A 21,038-nucleotide genomic window follows, 5' to 3' on the forward strand; every position below is an offset into this window, starting at 1 on the left:
ATTTAATAGTAAGCATAATTTTATAAAATGATGCAACATGTATACATTATGTAAAAATCAGCTCCCTTGTACTTTCCATTTGACCCTGGTTTATCTGGCCAAATGCTATGAACAAAATCCCTCTCATTGCTGCAAGGAAGCTGATAGGATGTTGGAAGATTGCGTACAGAACTTGGACGTTTCATCACCTTGCTCTCACGTTAACATGTTCTATCTTTAGCTTTTCCCTTCCCTTTCTGTATTTTTCTATCTTTTACTCAGTGGTTAACAACCAATATCCATTTCAAGTTTGCAGACTCCCAATGTTTGTTTGACTACGTCCTTTGTGTTTCATGTATAGATCCATTCCATTCTCAAGATTCAAGATTCAAGAGATTCAAGAGAGTTTATTTTTTAAATATTTATTTTCATTAGAAGCAGTGTACAAAAGTATAAACCGCGGCATGTGACTTAATACATTTATTGTACAGCTTCAATTTTAATTTTTAGCTAAGATGAAAAAGAAAAAGAGAGGAAAAAACAAGAGAGAGAAAGTGAAAGAGAAAGTGCAAGAATAGAATCCCTAAACAACCAAATTAGTCTCGCCGAAGAGTGAGTAAGTAAAATAAATGAGAAAAACGAAAAGAAATAAAAAGACAAAAACAGAAAAACAGAAAGTGATGATATACTTGCTTCAAATCTCTCCCCACCCATCACCCAACCCGTAATTTGGTTTAATTCCAAAATTGTTCCTCCATACTATCCTTGTAATGAATCAATGAATGGAGTCCATGTCTTTGAAAATTGTTTTTTTTTTGTTGCCAATACAAGTCTCATATTTTCAAGATGTAGCGTCTCAGGCATGTTTGTAATCCACATTTTAAGAGTAGGGGCAGATGTATTTTTCCAAAATTTAAGTATTCGTTTAATCGCCGTTATCAGGCCATAATTAAGGAAACATCTTTGAAATATTGATAGCTCAGGGCAAGCTTCTGATGTTCCAAAAATAATCAGTTCCGTGTGGGGGTCCAGTTTTGTTTTTAATGTTTTTGAGAAAATTTCAAAAATTCCTTTCCAAACGTTATGTAGTTTTATGCAAGAGGCGAAGGAATGTGTTATAGTTGCTTCTTGAAGGAGACATTTGTCAAAAATAGATACATTTGAAACGATCTTATTCAGTTTAGTCTTTGAATAGTAGAGTCTGTGCAGTGTTTTAAATTGGATTAAAGTGTGTCTAACATTAATCGAACAATTGTGTATATATAAAATATTTTCTTCCCATCTGTCTTTTGGAATTTCTAGGCCTAGTTCCTCTTCCCAGTCCCTTCTAATTGCGTCTGACAATGGAATTTCTATATTTAGAAGGGTGTTACACAAATATGATGTTAAATTGTTTGACTGAGTTTCTATTCATACATTCGTCTAATATATCTGGCAGCAGAGTTTGATAGTCATGGGTATATGTTTTCAATAAGTTTCGAATTTGAAGATATCTAAAATATTGATTACCTTTCAGGTGGTATTTCAACTGTAATTTCTGAAATGACAGAAGATTTCCCCTCGTAGAGATCTCCAAGTTTTTTAATTCCTATCTTTCCCAATAAGTAAACGTTTTATCTATTGGTGAGAGAAGAGATAAATTTCTTAGTTTAAAAGTTGATTTGACTTGTCTCCAGATTCATAAAGTGCTGTGAATAATCGGATTTTTATCATATAGGGAGAGAAGAATCACGCCTATATTAAAAGGTGGGCAATCCTCTCTCTCCACTATTAACCAGTCTACCTGTTGGCATGCGTTATCCAGCCAGTAAATTACATTTTTAATATTTGTTGCCCAATAATAGTATAAGAAATTGGGGAGAGCCAATCCGCCCGTTTCTTTGGGTTTGCATAGATGTCGTTTATGAATTCTATATGTTTTATAATCCCAGATAAAGTTGTAATCCGAGAATCAAGATTTAAAAAAAAAAATTTAGGTAGTTATATCGGTATTGATTGAAATAAATAGAGAATTTGTGGGAGGAAGATCATTTTTATAGCATTTATTCTGCCTATTATAGACATTGGAAGTGTTTTCCGAAATTGAATAAGAGTGTTTAATTTAGTAACTAATGGCGGGAAGTTTGCGTTGAATAAAGAAGTATATTTTCTGGTCACCTGAACACCTAGATATTTAAATTTTTCCGTAGCAATTCTGAAAGGGAATTTTTAAAAGTTGTGTCGGCTATTGAGGTTTTATTGCCATAATTTCACTTTTGTTCCAGTTTATTCTATATCCTGAAAAGGAACCAAATTCCCCTATACGATTAAATATATTTAAAATGCTAACTTGGGAATTGGTGATATATAATACTTCATCTGCATATAATGATATTTTATTATTGGAGTATTTAGTATTATAGCCGTGAATGTTCGGATGTACTCTTATACTTTCCGCTAAAGGTTCAATCGCAAGGGCAAATAATAGGGGTGATAATGCACATCCCTGACTATTGCCCCTGGATAGCTGAAATTTAAGAGAGAGTATATGGTTAGTCAGTATTCTGGCAGTCGGCTTATCATATAATAATTTTATCCATGAAATAAAATTTTCTCCCATCTGAAATGTTTGCAGTACTGTGAAAAGATACTTCCATTCTACTTGGTCAAATGCGTTTTATGCATCTAATGAAATAATTGATGTCTTCTTCTTTAGTTCTGTAAGAGTACATTATGTTAAAAAGGTGTTTCAAATTATTAAACAAATGTCTCTTGGGTATAAACCCCGTTTGATCTGAATGTATTAATTTATTAACGTATTCTTTTTGCCCGATTTTTTGCTAATATTTTCTGATCTGTATTTAGCAGGGGTGATTGCTCTGTATGATCCCGGGTCTTCTAGATCTTTATCTTTTTTGGGTATAAGTGTGATAGTTGATTCAGCTAGTGTTTGTGGTAATGTCTGTTCTTTAAATGCGTATGTATAAAGATTGTATAAACGTGGGGAAATTACCTCATAAAATCTTTTATAAAATTCGTTACTAAACCCGTCTGGTCCCGGTGTTTTACCGTTCTTCAGTGAATTGATTGTCTCTTCTATTTCTGTAATTGAAATCTGTGCTCCTAATTCCTCTTGTTCCAGTGGATTAAGTGTTGGAAGTTTACAGTTGTCCAGAAAGTTTGTAATTTTTCTGCTTTCTGTTGATGTTTTGGATGTATATAAGTTTTGATAAAATTGGGCAAATCTTTCATTAATGTCTTTTTGTTAACAGTTCACCTTTTTCTGATTTAATTTTTAAGATAGTCTGGTCCTTTTCAACTTTTCTCAGCTGGCGTGCTAAAAGTTTGCATGGTTTGTCGCCGAAATCGAAATTTTCCTGTTTTGTAATTTGAAATAATCTAATAACTCTTGCAGATAGAATTTGGTTTAGTTAAATTTTAATATTGCTATCTTGTAGTGTTTATCTATAGTCAGATCTATCGCTTTTTCTAAATCAAGTTGTCTGATCTGTTCTTCTAGTTGCAATTGTTCCGTCCTATTCTTTTTATTTTGATAAGCTTGATATGAAATGATAGAACCTCTAATAAAAGCCTTAAAAGATTCCCATAATAGGGAGGGCAAGATATCTGGGGTATCATTGATCTCAAAAAATAGTTCCATCAGTTGTTTTAAATATTTACAACAGTCCGGATTATTCAGTATTTGAAGATTAACGCTCCAAAATGATTTTTTATTAAACATTCCTTCTAGTTTTAAGGAGAAGGTTAGTGGAGAATGATCAGAAAGAGTACTATTATGGTATTTAGGGTTAGTTCTGAAGGGTATTAATTTAGTGTCCACTAGAAAGTAGTCAATACGTGTATAGGTTTTATGTACTGATGAGTAGGAGTATTCTCATCCGGATAGGTTTGCAATCCTCCATACGTCTGTTATATTTGATTTTTTTATATACGTATTTAAAAGTTCACTGGATTTTGATTTTGTATTATGTCTCTTTTGTTGAGCAGATTTATCAAGGTAGTGATTCAAAATGCAATTGAAATCTCCCCCAATTATTACATTTTGCTGAGTGGACTCAGAAATTATATTCAAGATTTTATTAAAAAATTGTGGGTTGTCAAAGTTAGGAGCATAAATATTTACCATGGTAAGTGGGGTAGAATGTATCTCCCCAGAGACCATGACATACCTCCCCTCTTTGTCTGCAATGGTGTTTTTATGTTTAAATGGTATATCCTTACGGATTATAATTGCAGTGCCTCTGGATTAGGAGAGATAGGAGATTTAAGACAGTTTATAGTCATGTGTCCCATATAGGACAATGAAAATCTTGCTTTGCTTCAGCACAACAGAATATAGTAGGCATAAATAAATACAGAACAGATCAGTGTGACCATATACCATTGAATATATATATACATATATACACGTAAATAAGCAGATAAAGTGCAATGGGCAATTAATGTTCAGAGTTTTGTTTCAGTTGAGTTTAATAGCCTGATGGCTGTGGGGAAGAAGCTGTTCCTGAACCTGGATGTTGCAGACTTCAGGCTCCTTCCTCCTTCTACCTGAAGGCAGCGGGGAGATCAGTGTGTGGCCAGGATGGTGTGGGTCCTTGATGATGCTGACAGCCTGTTTGAGGCAGCGACTGCGATACATCCCCTCAATGGTAGGGAGGTCAGAGCCGATGATAGACTGGCCAGTGTTCACAACTTTTGCAGTCTTTCCTGCTCCAGGGCGCTCAAGTTACCGAACCAAGCCACGATGCAACCGGTCAGCATGCTCTCTACTGTGCACCTGTAGAAGTTCGAGAGAGTCCTCCTTGACAAACTGACTCTCCGTAAACTTCTCAGGAAGTAGAGGCGCTGATGTGCTTTCTTTATAATTGCATCAGTGTTCTCAGACCAGGAGAGATCTCCAGAGATGTGCACGCCTAGGAATCTTGACCCTCTCCACCATCAACCCGTAGATATAAACGGGACTGTGGGTCCCCATCCTACCCCTTCCAAAGTCCACAATCAATTCATTGGTTTTGCTGGTGTTGAGAGCCAGGTTATCGTGCCTGCACCATTTGGTCAAACGGTCGATCTCACTTCTATACTCTGACTCATCTCCATCAGTGATACGTCCCACAACAGTGGTGTCATCAGCGAACTTGATGATGGAGTTCGCACTATGAGTACACTACGCAGTCATGAGTATAGAATGAGCACAGCAGGGGGCTGAACACGCAGCCTTGAGGTGCTCCCATGATGATTGTTATCGAGGCTGACACATTTCTACCAATACGGACAGACTGTGGTCTGTGAATGAGGAAATCGAGGACCCAATTGCAGAGGGATGCGCAGAGACCCAGTTCTGAGAAGTTTGGTAACCAGCTTGGAGGGGATTATTGTATTAAATGCCAAGCTGTAGTCAACAAATAACAGCCTGACATGAGTTTTCGTTGTCCAAGAGGCCCAGAGCCAGTGAGATCGCATCCTCCGTTGATCAGTTGTGGTGGTAAGCGAACTGCAGTGGGTCCAGGTTTTTGTCGAGGTAGGAGTTGATTTGCACCATGATCAACCTCTCAAAGCACTTCATCACAACCGACGTTAGTGCCACTGGTCGATAGTCATTGAGGCACGTCACCTTGCTCTTCTATAATTGATGCCCTTTTAAAGCAGGTGGGAACCTCAGACCTCAGAAGTGAGAGGTTGAAAATGTCCGTAAAAACTCCAGCCAGTTGGTCCGCACAGATTTTTAGAACACGACCGGGCATACCATCAGGTCCCTGCGCTTTCCGAGGGTTCACTAGTTTCTGCTGGCTTCTCTGGCTCTGTCACATCTGTTCTGATGGCCAAACTTTTCAAATCCACACTTCTAAGATGCCTTCCTTTGTCCACAACTGTGGCTTTCTCTTCACCTCAGTTGACGGATCTCTAAACAGCATATGCTTCTTTTCATACACTTCTGGTCTCATCCCCTCTCCCCCCCCCCCCCCCCCCCCCCCCCCCCCCCCCCCCCCCCCCCCCCCCCCCCCCCCCCCCCCCCCCCCCCCCCCCCCCCACCCCCCCACCCCCCCCCCCCACCCCCCCCCCCAGAAAGGAAATGGATTCTCCCGGTCTGCACCTGCCAACCTACCAGCCGGCATAATTAACTTTTCATCTTTTCCACCACTTTCACGTGAAAAAAACCCCACCAGACAGCAGCTAGATTGCGGTCCTGGCCTCCCATCTACCTTAGAGGAGACCCTTGAACTATTTTTAATTGGACTTCAATGTTATATTTTTGCACTAGATGGTGTACCCTTTGTCTGTGCACTGCAGACGGCTTGAATGTACTCATGTAGAGTCTTTTCTTTGACTGGATAACACCCAAACAAAAGCTTCTCACTGTGGCTCGGTAACAAAATTAAACATATTTTTCCTTCCCGCATCTTGCAGTATCTTGAAGGGATATTGTCATTGGTGGCTCCCTGTTGAACTCTTCATCTCCAAGGGCACCTATTCCCCTTCTCATGTTAACTTCCTATGCAACCCAGGAAAACAATACACATCCTCTTTCCTTCTCATTATCCAGGGACCTATACACTCCTTTTGTGGCAATACTCACATTTCTTCTGAATTTAGTGTATTGTGTTCAGTGCTCATTATAGAAGATGGACACAAAATGCTGGAGTAACTCAGCGGGATAGGCAGCATCTCTGGATAGAAGGAATGGGTAATGTTTCGGGTCGAGACCCTTCTCTGCAGCATTTTGTGTCTAACTGCATTGTAAAATAAGCAGCATCAGCAGTTCCTTCCTACACATTTCAGTGCTCATTATGTTACATTGAGGAGGTGAAAAGTCGGGTGAGTATTTTGCAGTGCATTTCCATACTTTCTCCAATTGCTTTTCATTATAATTTTCCATGCTACAGTTACTCTGATCTTACTCCTTGGGTAAAGGATGAAATACAGACCTGCAGTCATTGAAGGTAGCCTGCTCATAATTAGAATCAAGAGATGTTCGGATTGTTGTGTGGGAACCTCATTTTTAAAAATTATAACTTTATGTAAGTTATGGCAGAGAACGTGAGCTCATTACTTGTGATTTCTACAATCGAAAGAGTATCCTATCAATCGATTTTGTTTTAAATCTTAGCCAAGTACATGATAAAAACTGGAATTGCTGGAAATCTGAAATATGAACAGAAAATGGGTCAGGCATAATCTGTGAAAGCAGAGTTAATGAATCAGGTTTGAAAACCCTTCATCAGAACTGGAACATAAATTGTTTTCTCACATTTCCAGTTCTGCTGAAAGATCTTTGACCTGATTTTTTAACTCTGTTTTGCTTTTCCATCTGACTGCCTGACCAGCTGAGTGTCTCTAATATTTACTGCTATTCTGTCCACTTGAAACATAGAAACAGAAAATAGGTGCAGAAGGAGGCCCTTCAAGCCAGCACCGCCATTCATTGTGATCATGGCTGATTGTCCCCAATCAATAACCCATGCCTGCCTTCTCCCCATATCCCTTGATTCCACTAGCCCCCTAGAGCTCTATCGAACTCTGTCTTAAATCCATCCAGTGATTTGGCCTCCACTGCCCTCTGTGGTAGGGAATTCCACAAATTCACAACTCTCTCGGTGAAAAAGTTTTGTCTCACCTCAGTCTTCAATGGCCTCCCCATTATTCTAAGACTGTGGCCCCTGGTTCTGGACTTGCCCAACATTGGGAACATTTTTCCTGCATCTAGCTTGTCAAGTCCTTTTATAATTGTATATTTCTATAAGATATCCCCTCATCCTTCTAAACTCCAGTGAATACAAGCCTAGTCTTTCCCATCTTTCCTCACATGACAGTCCCACCATCCCAGGGATCAATCTCATGAACCTAATCTGCACTGCCTCAATCACAAGGATGTCCGTCCTCAAATTAGACCAAAACTGTACACAATACTCCAGATGTGGTCTTACCAGAGCCCTATACAACTGCAGAAGAACCTCTTTACTCCTATACAGAAATCCTCTTAATATGAAGGCCAACATTCCATTAGCTTTCTTCACTGCCTGCTGTACCTGCATGCCAACTTTCAGTGGCTGGTGTACAAGGACACCCAGGTCTCGCTGCACCTCACCCTTACCTCACCTAACATATTGAGATAATAATCTGCCCCCTAGTTTTTGCCACCAAAGTGGATAACCTCACATTTATCTATATTATACTGCATCTGCCATGCATCTGCCCACTCATTCAACCTGTCCAGGTCGCCCTGCAACCACCTAACATCCTCTTCACAGTTCACACTGCCACTCAGCTTTGTGTCATTCACAAACTTGCTAGTGTTGCTCCTAATTCCCTCTTCCAAATCATTAATATATATGGTAAACAGTTGTGGTCCCAACACCGAGCCTTGCGGCACTCCATTCGCCACTGCCTGCCATTCTGAAAAGGACCCGTTCACTCCTACTCCTGCTTCTTGTCTGCCAACCCATTTTCTATCCATGTCAACACCTTACCCCCAATACCATGTGCTCTAATTTTAGTCACCAGTCTCCCATGCGAGACCTTATCAAAGGCTTTCTGAAAGTCTAGATACACTATATCCACTAGCTCCCCTTCATCCATTTTACTTGTTACATCCTCAAAAAAAAAAGAAACTAGAAACAAAGTTACCAGGTTTTCTGGTCAGCCGCAAGGGGACATTATCACTACTCACAAAGATTAAAGGATGTTTGTTGATAACCGTTACACTTTTCTGATGTGATCTGCAATTAGATGACAGCGATAGATGTACTGGCATTGCTCGTGGAGGCTGCCACTTCAGCAGAGCTATTCAGCAAATCAGAAAGTTAAAATCACTCATTTTATATAACCTTCTGAATATTTTCTGGGAAGCTAAATAAGGATTGGAAGATGCACACGGGATTAAAGGAGGAGAATTATAATGGAACTATAAAATACTCGCCATATCAATAACATTGTTTTCCACGATCAAGAAGCTGTTTTAGCAAGAGTTATTTCCCAGTGGAATAACTCAGTGTTGTTGTTCTTCGTTCAACAAGATAGAAAAGTATCGCAAAATTAATGAAGATAGAGAAGGAATGGGCGTCTGAAGAAAGATCTCGACCCGAAACGTCACCTCCTCCTCTTCAGAGATGCTGCCTGTCCCACTGAGTACGTCCAGCTTTTTGTGTCTATCTTCGGATTAAACCAGCAACTGCAGTTCCTACCTATACAAAACTAGTGAATGTTCTTTGAGGTAATCAATATGGTCAATGGATGGGGGCCATCGCTAATATGATTTGAAATGTCACTGAAGGATGTGTTTGAGAAGGTCTGATACTGTGAAATTAGATTGCAGGAAGAAAACTTAATTTACAAACTTGATAGAAGGGAAGGAAACAAATTAGGTAATTAACACAGACTCTTGGTAGTTGAAACTATATCGAAGTATTGCACAGCATTCTCAATAAACACTTCTGTTTGATATATTTTAGCAACGATAAAAATAGATGTGAAGAATCGGTATCGAAATGTGCAGAAGTTATTAAAAGAGGCATTTTGAATAATTCTGAGGACCTAATGAAAATAGTTAAATTGCTAACATGGGTAAAACAGTGGCAATGAGTAATGTTAAGTAAATTTGTTGTAAATAAAGTTTGGGAAGGAAGTGGGTAATAAAATCAGAAAATGCTGGAAACACAGCAATTAAACAGCATTCATGAAATAGGAAGTGAGTTAACAAAAGATCTCCAACTTAAAATGTTAACTGTTTCTCTAACCTAACTGATCTGCATTTTCTTTCAACATTTCCAAGTTTTTTTGTTTTCTAGGGATGGAGTAATGTGGATCAGCATAGGGAGTTGTGGACTGAAGTTGAGTAGCATCTCAAATCAACAAATTTCTGTTTTTATTTCAGGAAGAGAATAAATAAATTGCAAATGATAAGATTTGAAAGAAATTGGGCATACAATTATAACTGAGCAAATAATTAAGGTTAGTAGAGCTGCCAGAGACACAGGTTCAATCATGACCTTGGTTGCTGTCTCTGTGGAGTTTACACATTCTCTCTGTGACTGCGTGGGTTTCCTCTGGGTTCTTCAGTTTCTTCCCATATCCTAGAGATGCGCACACTTGGAGGTTAATTAGAAGCTGTAACTTGCATCCAGTGAGCAAGGAGTGGATGAGAAAGTGGGATAACCTACAACCCTAGTGTGAATTGGTGATCGGCAAGGACTCATTGGGCTGAAGATTCTATTTCTATGCTGTATCTCCCATCTAAATTAAATCTAAACATAGATTTATTAGGAGACTGCCAAACATAATAGAAGAGAGTTAAATGATAATTGAAAAACCAAGGCTATTTTCATTAGGATAGGCAAAGCGTTTAAGCGATTTGATAGGTAATATTAAAATTATTTAATCATGAGGCACAGAAGAGTAAGAGACTTGTTCAAATTGGTGAAGTGTAAACTTTGTGGTTTCCATAATGGGTGTGTTAATTTGTAGCATCAATTATTATACACACAGGGATCGATTGCAAGATGAAAACCTACCTTTCTCCACTTGTCGAGAACAAAGGGATGAGTATCCAATATTAACTATGAAATTTAGCAGTTAACAGAGAATTAACTAGTAAGGTTTTGCAGTGCGCTGTTGGAAATACTGATTGAAGCATTTAGCGTATCAACTATTAAAATGGTGGGAACAGGATACGCAAATATAGAGGCGACAAGGCATGTGAGGGAATTAATGTGGAGGCATGCGGATGGTAAATATCAATTAATTGTGTTACTACAGGTATATTGTGAATTCTATGTCATTTAGTACGGAAATAATCTAAAGTGAGTCAACTCCCGTACAGCTTTCTTTTTGGCACAGATGTTTGCCATAGTTAAATTGCAGTACATAATTATGACTACATTCTTCTTAGAACTCAATGTTTTTCAATGTGTGAAATGAACTGCTTGCAACCACAGTCACTCTGTACAAGGCTTGAGTAATCACATGTGGGCAGTATCCCATAAATTGAAAACAGTCCATTTCTTCAAAAGAAACTGGATATAATATTGCATCTTCCTCATCTTATTAAGAATTCTACATTAAATTCATGACATTAAAAACAAAATGTATCCTTTTCAGTTGATCATAAATGCAGAGATTATGCACTCAACTACTCTTTAAAATTGAAGCCTTTTAACCTTGGATGTGATTACTCCAGTAGATGGAAATAAACAACGGGTTCATGGTTCATATTGGACAACGTTTCACAGATCATTTTCAAAAAAATGGCTCTTTCTCTGGTTATAAATCTTACTTTTGTTATTGCTTTAGGAAAGGTACAGAACCTCTAGTGTCACCAATAGATTTACTCATGGAAACATAATATATAGACACTTTTATGAGAAGTCAGAAACTAGAATAAAATTTAGGTCCCCGGTTTACAAAATCCTCAAATTTACTTAATAAATGTTAATGGAGTTACAATTGTGCTTTTATATAAACGAATCGTGATTAGAAATGGCAGTGGACTTCCCACCAACACTGTCAAGTTGGAAATTATGTATAATCATATTAAAATGCAATCGGTACCATTGAATGGCTTTACTGCCACCTAGCAGGAATCACTCGTAATGCAGCTGCAAACGCATCATTGCAAAAGCTTGACATATGGACACCCAGACATACATATGAATGAGCTCCCATATTATTAAATTCAGGGGTCCAACGCATGTGCATATAACACATGGCAGAGCTAGTTCCATCTATCTCTTCACTTTTAATAATTGTTCTTTCTTATTGATTTTTAATGCTTTTAAACCAAATTGAGTGATTTTATACGTGTATTTTCTGACATGGACAAAATTAATTTTTGGACATTTGTAAAAGCAGAACCCATTCGTTACCCAGGAGCAGTCTGTATTATCTCCATCTTATTATCCTAAAAAGTGATAAACTATAAACAGTTCAAGTTTTGAATTGCTCAGTGGATGCCCAGGATACTTAAAAAGGCCAGTTAAGGATCAATAACACTAAATGCCCTTTGTATAGGTCTGACAGTAACAGGATAGTAGGCTGCAAACAAGATTAATTAACAACTTTTTGTTTATGTTTAAAAGGATGAAGAAGGGTCTCAACCCGAAACGTCGCCTATTCTTTCGCTCCATAGATGCTGCCTCAGCCGCTGAGTTTCTCCAGCTTTTTTGTCTACCTTCAACTTTATGTTTATAAAAACTTATGAGTTTAATGGCTATGTATAGATCTCTAAGCATTTCATTTCCAGGGTTCTTACGTATAGAATCCAAATGACACAATCAATTGCATTGTGTCATTAGTAATGACTGCATTTTTTAAGGGAAAAGGAGCAACCGAAGATGTTTAAAAAGAAAGTATAGTCGTACCATGGGTGTATCATCCTCAATGGGTTCTAAAAGGCCCACTGCCCCTGAGCTGTACATTTACTATTGGCATGCCTTGACTATTAAGAAGCTTTGTTCCCCGTTTGCAACCAGTGTAAGTGACATGATTACTAAAATATAATTTAGTTGATGCCTCCTTCATCACAGCTTTCACTTATACTCCAGGTTAATGCAAAGGTCTGTCACTAGGCCGTTAATGCTTCTGCATCAAAACACAGCCATGTTCATTGTCTGATTTTGATCAACCAGACTATCTCATCCTCATCAGCTACAGCTTCCTTTTCTTTAATCTCACCCAGATTTTTCTAATTTAGTTCATTATAGAACAGATCAAGCTTAATGGAATTAGTTGATTGGCCTCAGGTAGGCCGACACTAACCAACTCAGAACTTTTAGAAACAAGAAAACCTATACATTGGCCAACTCGGTTATTTTCCCAAGTGGGGAACATCATGGCTGCTCTGCCCAAATGAATGCAGAATATAAAGCACTGATCCTTTAATACACTGTAGCCCAACTTTAAACAGTGGGCATGATATCCATTTATCTAATGCATTGACATTGGCGAGAAGACATTGACGAGAAGACATAAATGAAATGGGTGGAAGTAAGACATCAATGGTTGAAGGAGAGGGGGAAAAGGTAAAGTGGTTACATGGATATGGAGGAGAGGAGAGAGAGTGCACAGGTGATAAAAAAGAGAGAAAGAATATTTAATCCTGTTTGTATGCATGTTAGATTTTCTGAAATGCTCACGTTCTGGAATTCACTAATTAACCACAGCCTATATACACGAAACATCCCAAATTGCCTTGGAATGCTTAAAGAAATTGAATATTTGTCTGAAGACACAAGGAACTGTGATGTAGGTGTACAAAAAATACAACATGAATTGCCAGAGTAACTCAGTGGGTCAGGCAGCATCTCTAGAGAACATGGATAAGGTGATATTTTGGGTCTGGGCCCTTCTTCTTGACCCAGGGAAGATGGGTTCCTCTCTGAAATGTCACTATCCATGTTCTCTAAAGATGCTCCCTGACCTGCTTAGTTGCTCTATGCATTGTGTCTGTTTTTGAATATTAGTCTGTTAAACTCCCATTGGGAAAAAACGTATTCTGGAAGGCTGCGTGTATGTCTTCAAATTGTTTTTCTGGCAAGTTATCACACGGTTTCATATGTTGCATTTTATGCCCACACGAGTGAAAATCAGGAAGGAAGGAGGAAATAAATGCAAACCAATGCATGAAATAACACACAAACCTGGGCAGTCTGCAATCTCCCCATCCCTAATTCCCTGAAATTGTAGCAACATCCCTGCCAAGTACAATGTGTTTCCCCCAAGATGTAAAAAATAAGGACACCACACATTTGAAATAGATAATCAAAAATAAAACAGTTAAAATTACTGTGCAGAACAAAAATGTATATTTCTCCATGTGGATTTTTTTTGTAAAATGGTTTAGAACATCAAGAAAGATAATAAAATTAGTCAAAAATTCAACACTTAAAGCATTAAAACTGGAAAGCAAGAGAACACTGCAATAATTGTGTTTGTTTTTTTAAGGAATGCTGCACTAGGGATAACTTTGACAACAGTTCAATAGACTGGCTGTGCTTTCTTTGGAAGAGAGGAAGTTGCTGTGATGTTTAATTGAGGTGTAGAAAAAATTCTAAGGCCTGGATAGAGTAGATAAAATGCTTGGTAAAAATTCCAGGGTGTGACTTGAAGCACCACAGGATAGCTTTCTCAATATTTATCCTTCTACTAACATCACCGAAAAATAAACAGATGTTTGGTCTTGTACCTCATTACTGTTAATGGGACCTTGTTCTGTGCAAATTGTCTGCTGCCATTTTCTACATAGTCGTCACATCAAAAATACTTAATTAGTGTAAAGCACTTTGGAAAATCCACAGGTGCCATTTTGCCAGAGGGTAAGTTCATATACTTGCACTGCTGTAGAGAACGGAAATGTTGACTCCAAGGCTGTACATTGTTGAGGGTGATGGACATAGACCAGGTATTAGGTAAAAGGGGCAGCCTCTAAGGAAATACATGCACAGTGATTGAGCATGGAAAACCCCTTTTTCAACTTGTGTTAAGACCTATTGCAGTACGCCTATTGTTCCATCGCTTGCCCTCGTTGCAGCCAGTCAGATCATCTGTCCCTGCCGGTTTGCAGATAGAGATTAACACTTAAGGCACCAACAAAGACAATAATAAAACAGCGGTCTAAGAGAACTGAGGGTCAACTTCAGGGCTGCCTTGAGTCAGTGGACTGGAACAAATTCAAACCACTTCATCTAGCCTGAATGTACCTCAGTTGCCACAGGCTTAATCAAGAAATGTGCAATACGTACAAAGACATTTATGAAACTTTGGATGAACTGGAAGATTCAGTCTCTGCTAGGGTCCAGATCTGAGGCTTTCAAGAAGAATTACCCTGCATTGTACAAGAAGACCAAATGTGATCAGTGCAAGAATATCAGGGATGTCGAGAGAGATTTCTAAAACAGATTCAAAACTCCCGGAGGGAGTCATTATTTTATTTTCCGGTCACGTGACACATGTCTATTATTTGTGTGCGCCCGCACCTTTGGTGCACAAAAAAACACTAGTTATATTCATTTTTTATCATTAAAATGTATAGTTTACGCTATGTTTTATGCAATGTGATTTCGCTGGACTGTGTATATAAAATATCTGAATATCATCTGAATCTGAAATATGATAAATATACAGTCAAAAAATGGGAGCAGATTATACAGTATCAATGCTTTTCAATTCTCAAAGGGTCAACTCCATATAGACCAAAGTGAGACCCACCATAGTTGTATGATATTGCTAAGAGCATTTCAAGCTGATTTTGGTTCGATATATCGGAATATCATAGTATAGTTATTCTATACTTAGTAGAATATTAAGAGTACTGAGGTGCATCTCCCAGAGAGAACATCGGCCCATTGGTGAGGCCCATGTCTATTGTCTGCCTCTACCATAACCACCAATTCCACAAGTACCCTTAAGAGTGGCACTTAACCAGCTAGGGTAACCAATATCAGCCTGTATCTGCCTCTTAGACCCTGTCTTTCTCATGCTTAGTTTAGTTTAGAGATACAGCATGGAAACAGGCCCTTCGGCCCACCGAGTCTGTGCCAACCAGCAATCCTCGCACACTAACACTATCCTCCACTCACTAGAGGCAATATTTTACATTTATGCCAAACCAATTAAGCCACAAACCTGTACATCTTTGGAGTGTGGATGGAAACTGAACATCTCGGAGAAAACCCACAGAGTCACGGGGAGAACAGACAGCACCCATAGTCAAGATTGAGCCCGGGTCTCTGGCGCTGTAAGGCAGCGCCTCTACCGCTTCCCCATTATGCCGCCCTTGTTGTACCTGGGTATTCATAGGATGAACAATGCATCTAAAAAATATTGCAAGAATCAAGGGATTTCTGTCCAAAGAAGACACTGAAAAACTTGTTCATGCATATATTTTTAGTAGGTTAGATTATTGTAATGGCATCTTTACAGGTCTCAATAAAAAATCAATTAAACAACTGCAGCTTATCCAAAATGCCGCTGCCAGAGTCTTGACCAACACCAAGAAAATGGACCACATTACACCTGTCCTTAAATCTTTGCACTGGCTCCCTGTGTGTAAGAGGATAGATTTTAAAATTCTGTTGCTGACCTACAAGGCACTGAATGGTCTAGGTCCAAAATACATCTCTGACCTACTTGTTGTACATGAGGTGCCTAGACTCCTCAGGTCTTCAGGGACAGGTTTACTCTGTGTTCCCAGGGTCAGAACTAAAAAGGCTGAAGCAGCATTCGGTTTTTATGCTCCACACCTGTGGAACAAGCTCCCTGAACACCTTAGGTGTGCACAGACTGTAAGCACATTTAAATCAGGCCTAAAAACACTGTTGTTTACTACAGCTTGTCCATAACCCGACATGCAGGTAATCTTAACCGTCTAATTTTAACCCTTTTATGTGCTCTTTAAAATCGTTTTATTGTTTCATTGACGTTGTTTTATTATTCATACATTTGTCGTATTGCTTATTTTGCAATTTTTAATTATTGACTATTTTATTTTTTCTTTCCTGTAAATTCAATTCAACTTTCAACTGTCATCGCACAAATACAAGTATGAGTACAACGAAATGCAGTTTTGCGTCAGTCCGTAGTAGTTGTGTATAAAGAAATTTAAAAAAAATATATAGAAAAAGAGAAGATACAGAATAATCAAAAAATACAGAATAATTAAACAATGGGGACGGAGGGGCCGGAGAAATCTATCGGCGGGACTCCGAGTTCAGCAATGTGATGGTATTATTGTAGAAGCTGTTCCTCATCCTACTAGTACGTGACCTGAGGCTCCTGTACTGCCTCCCTGATGGGAGGAGGGCAAACAGTCCATGGTTGGGGTGTGAGGGGTCTTTGATGATCTTCCCAGCCCGTCTCAGACACCGTTTTCGGTGGAGGGCATCCATGGCAGGGAGCGGGGCACCGATGATGTGCTGCGCGGTTTTCACCACCCGTTGTAGTGCCTTCCTGTCCGCAGCAGTGCAGCTGCTGTACCATACCGTGAAGCAGGTGGTCAGGATACTCTCTATGGTAAAAGTTGGTCAGGATCCGGGGGGACAGGTGGGCTTTCTTGAGCCTCCTCAGGAAGTAAAGGTGCTGCTACATTAAAAAGCACCTTGAATCGCCGTTTGCACGAATGGTGCTATACAAATAAACTTGCCTTGTCTTGCCTAGGTATGTTGCAAAGCCTACCTTAAGCGTCGCTGAAAATCTGTCGCTGCGGGTGTGCGCGATTTTGGCGCCGTTTAGAGGGGGGCGGGTTTAAAACGCGATTTTCCCTAGGCTGTTCCAATCGAGGATGTTCAGCCTAATTAATTATTAACGGAAAATCGCTGGAATACTCCGTCGCTTTAGCTATTATTAATTTTAAAGGCTTTATATAATTGTTGTAGTAGTTTAAAAATTAACCTCTAAACCCGCGACCACCGGCAACCGGCAGGGTCTCATACAGCAGACAACAGAAGGTAGGCTGTTTATTTTTACATTAAAAAGGGCTTCTTAAGATCCCTTTATACAAATTTTAATGTTGCGAGTAGCTCATTTTGGCCCCATTATATCCCGCAGTATTTTTCTGGGCATTTGAGGGCACAAATCTAGCACAATGTGAACGTTCTAAATCAGCGCGTTCCACAGGAACCCACTAGAAAGCTGATTTAAATTGACTTTAATTTACAGCAATTGAACACTAAATTCGTTCCATTTGGCCTATAAATTAATTGCTAATTTCCGAGTATGAAAATGGCCATAACGTTTTAAATACTTGAGATATGAAAGTGAATTAGGTATCAAATTAAACTTCTTTTTATGCTTTATCTGATGGGATAAATTGCAGACTTGATTTTTTAAATCTCAAAATTTTGTAACATTGCTACCTTGCCTTGTGGCCAATGATGTAGTGAGGGCCCAGTTAGAGTAGATTCGGTACAGAAATTTAGTGCAGCACGGATAAATCATTACTTGTGCCATGCAGCTGGGGATGCAACTACATGACAGACAGATTTTAGTTGCTAACAAACTATCAATTCAAGGAATGGAAATGCTTCCATGCACAAACATGCTAGATTGGTGATAGAAAGCCGACAAGATAATGTGGTTGTAGTGCCTGCTGCTGCAAACTTTAGAGAACCCTGTAATGTATGTAAAGCATTGCATTCTTTTGTTGTGCTTTGCTTAAAAAACATATGGGGAATCGAAAGTGTCCCTTATGGTGAGCAAAGTCTCACTATCCTCCCTGATACTAATATACTTAACCACCTGAAAGATTTTTAGATGTTGTTGCCTGAAACAACGAAGTATAAAAATTGAGGTCACAATGAACTTAACAATTGCAAGCAACCATCCAGTTCATACCTTGGTTTTGGGCACCAGTACAAGTTGCCGAAGATGATATAGTTCAATGCTAGCTTCCTTTTTAAATCACAGGCGCTTTACACACCTCAACGAAGCTGATATATGAGAAGTGCTTCCTCTGGGTCCAGCCTGCTGCACAGTGGTCTCCTCCTGTCCCCAGCTGCTTCTGTTCTCCACTGCTGGTGTACTGTGTTTGTCTATATGTACAAAATAAATTACAAAATATGGGAACAATTTTTCCACTTCCTCCGGCCTCATTTACAATATTAGTAACCTTTTATTACCTTACAAAAGGCTTTTCATTAGTGGGCTCATTAATCATCTATAGCTCCATCATCCGTGCATCGATATAGAATTTAATTGGCCTTGTAACAACTGTGACCTCTGCTCGGCACCTTGCACTTTTCAGAGCTACTTGTGCACAAATTATTACAAATCCTAGTCCTCCTTTGGCAGTATTATTCATACTAATATGTTTTAATGGTAAACATATACCAGATCTGCTCTGGGTAAAATTAATTCACTTTGTCTCATTTCAACCAAACGGTGACTTTCCTAGCGAAACCAGATTATTTTACCTCCTCATAGCAATACATTTTTCAATTGCATAGGTTTGTGTAGTAATAGGAAATACTTATCTCTGGAGCTATATTTATCCTAGTTAGCTATTAGTTCAAAGGTTGGAATTCTTTGCCCGGCTCCCTCAGTGTCTCCTCCCCTGATTTACATAACATTGGAGTTTGTTTCCATTCAACACTTAACTTCTCCATGAAAATCCAACCTTCACATGAGAATTTATCCCAACACAACTTCTGACCATACACAATCCATCCTTGATGATCACTGACGTAGGCAATTTACTTTCTTTTGTGTCCCTTTCCTGTCCCCTGGGTCGGCACCAACAAGGCGGCCAGAGAGGTCGGTGCGGCGGTCGATGATGGCACTGACCGACGGACGAGGACAGACCATGTGGAAGTGAGTACGTCGCTGCCGGGGGAAGGAACAAAGGATGATCCGGTGTGGGGGGGACCACTGTGAGGGAGGGGGAGGGGGGGGGGGAGAACAAAGGGGGACATGGCACGGGAGTACTTTGTAATTTTGTAAGCGCCCTCTGTGTGGTGACTATTTGCATACCCAAGCTAAGTATTTCACTGTGGCGTGTCACATGTGACAATAAACTATTTATTCATAAAGCGTTCATTCGTTCATTCATTCACTCACACATTCACTCATACATTCACTCATTCATTCATTCATTCTGAACTTGCCAGCTTCACACCTTCCACTGTGACCAGTGATTCTTCAGCTCATTGTCATCGGATGTTTTAACCTCACGTCATTCACCAAACCCCGGTCCGCTGTCCAGACTTCACCATACTGCAGCAGCAGAACTGATTATATCAAACACATTGGCATATTTTGTGACTGCAACTATAAGAAAGATAGTAATTCTTGTTCTCCAAAATCTTTCATCTATTCAAAATGTCCAACAGAATTTACCTGCCATCTCTCAACTCTCTACCTGATCTCCCAGTTGGCGTACACTTGAATTTGCTATCCCATTCCTACACAGACCTTTCTGTCCTAGGTCTCCTCCATTGTCAGAGTGAGGCTAAATGCAAATTGGAGGAACAGCATCTCATATTTCTCTTTGGCAGCTTACAGCCAGGTGATATGAATATTGATTTCTCTACTTCAGGTAGCCTCAGCATTCCCACTCCCTCTCTATCCCTCCCCCACCCAAGTCGCACCAGCTTCTCGTTTTCACCCTACAAACAGCTTACAATGGCCTGTTTCCTTTATCATCATTACTTTTTTGCATATCTTTCATTCATTGTTCTTTATCTCTGCACATCATTGTCTGTACCTCTCATTTCCCTTATCCCTAACCAGTTTGAAGAAGGGTCTCGACCCGAAACGTCACCCATCCCTTCTCGCCAGAGATGCCACCTGTCCCGCTGAGTTACTCCAGCTTTTTATGTCTATCTTTGGTTTAAACCAGTATCTGCAGATCAAAAGATAGCTGAGTCAAGGGATATGGGGAGAAGGCAGGAACTGGGTACTGATTGGGGATGATCAGCCATGATCACATTGAATGGCGGTGCTGGCTCGAAGGGCCGAACGGCCTACTCCTGCACCTATTGTCTATTGTCCATTGTCTTCCGATACAAGCCAGTATTGTTTCCTGCAGTGGTTTGGGACCACTTACAATACAATACCGTTTATTTGTCATTTGAACCTCACATGAAGTTCAAACGAAATTTGGTTTCTGCAGTCATACAAGAAAAGAACCAAGACACACACCAACACAATTTACACAAACATCCATCACAGTGAATCTCCTCCTCACTGTGATGGAAGGCAAAGTCTTGTCTCTCCCCTGCTCTCCACTCCTCTCCCGAAGTCAAAGTCAAAGCCTCCAGCGGGCGCTAGCAAGTCCACAGCCATTTAAAGCCACGTCGGGCGATGTAAGGCCCTGCCCCGGGTCTTGATGTTGGAGCCCCCGGCAGGCGCTAGCAAGTCCGCGGCCATTTAAAGCCGCACCGGGCGATGTAAGGCCCCGCTCCAGGTCACTCTCAACCCCGCAATTCAAGCGGGAGAAGTCGACCGTTGCCGGTGCCCCACAAAGCGGTCTCCCACCGGGGACCCGCGAGCTCCCGGTGTCACCATCCACCGGAGTCGGGTCGCAGCAGCGCCCCACCGCAGCTCTCCACGCTCCGAAGCTGGCCAGCTCCACGATG

At 39.9% G+C, this 21,038-nt stretch overlaps 1 protein-coding gene across 4 annotated transcripts in view; it reads right to left on the reverse strand.

The window, feature by feature from the left end:
* The window catches only part of LOC129706472 (small integral membrane protein 29-like), a 112,767-nt gene that overhangs the window by 52,695 nt on the left and 39,034 nt on the right, over positions 1-21,038 (reverse strand). Inside the window, exon 2 of one of the 4 annotated variants that reach the window (XM_055650798.1) lies at positions 18,383-18,494. The exons of 2 other annotated variants lie outside the window; for them this stretch is intronic. The gene's annotated coding sequence lies outside the window, so the exon portion shown is untranslated. Of the gene's footprint in view, positions 1-18,297; positions 18,495-21,038 lie in introns of all 4 variants that reach the window. One more of the 4 variants, XM_055650796.1, reaches the window with a different exon arrangement.

This window comes from Leucoraja erinacea, chromosome 19 (assembly GCF_028641065.1).
Source record: "Leucoraja erinacea ecotype New England chromosome 19, Leri_hhj_1, whole genome shotgun sequence".
NCBI lineage: Eukaryota > Metazoa > Chordata > Chondrichthyes > Rajiformes > Rajidae > Leucoraja > Leucoraja erinaceus.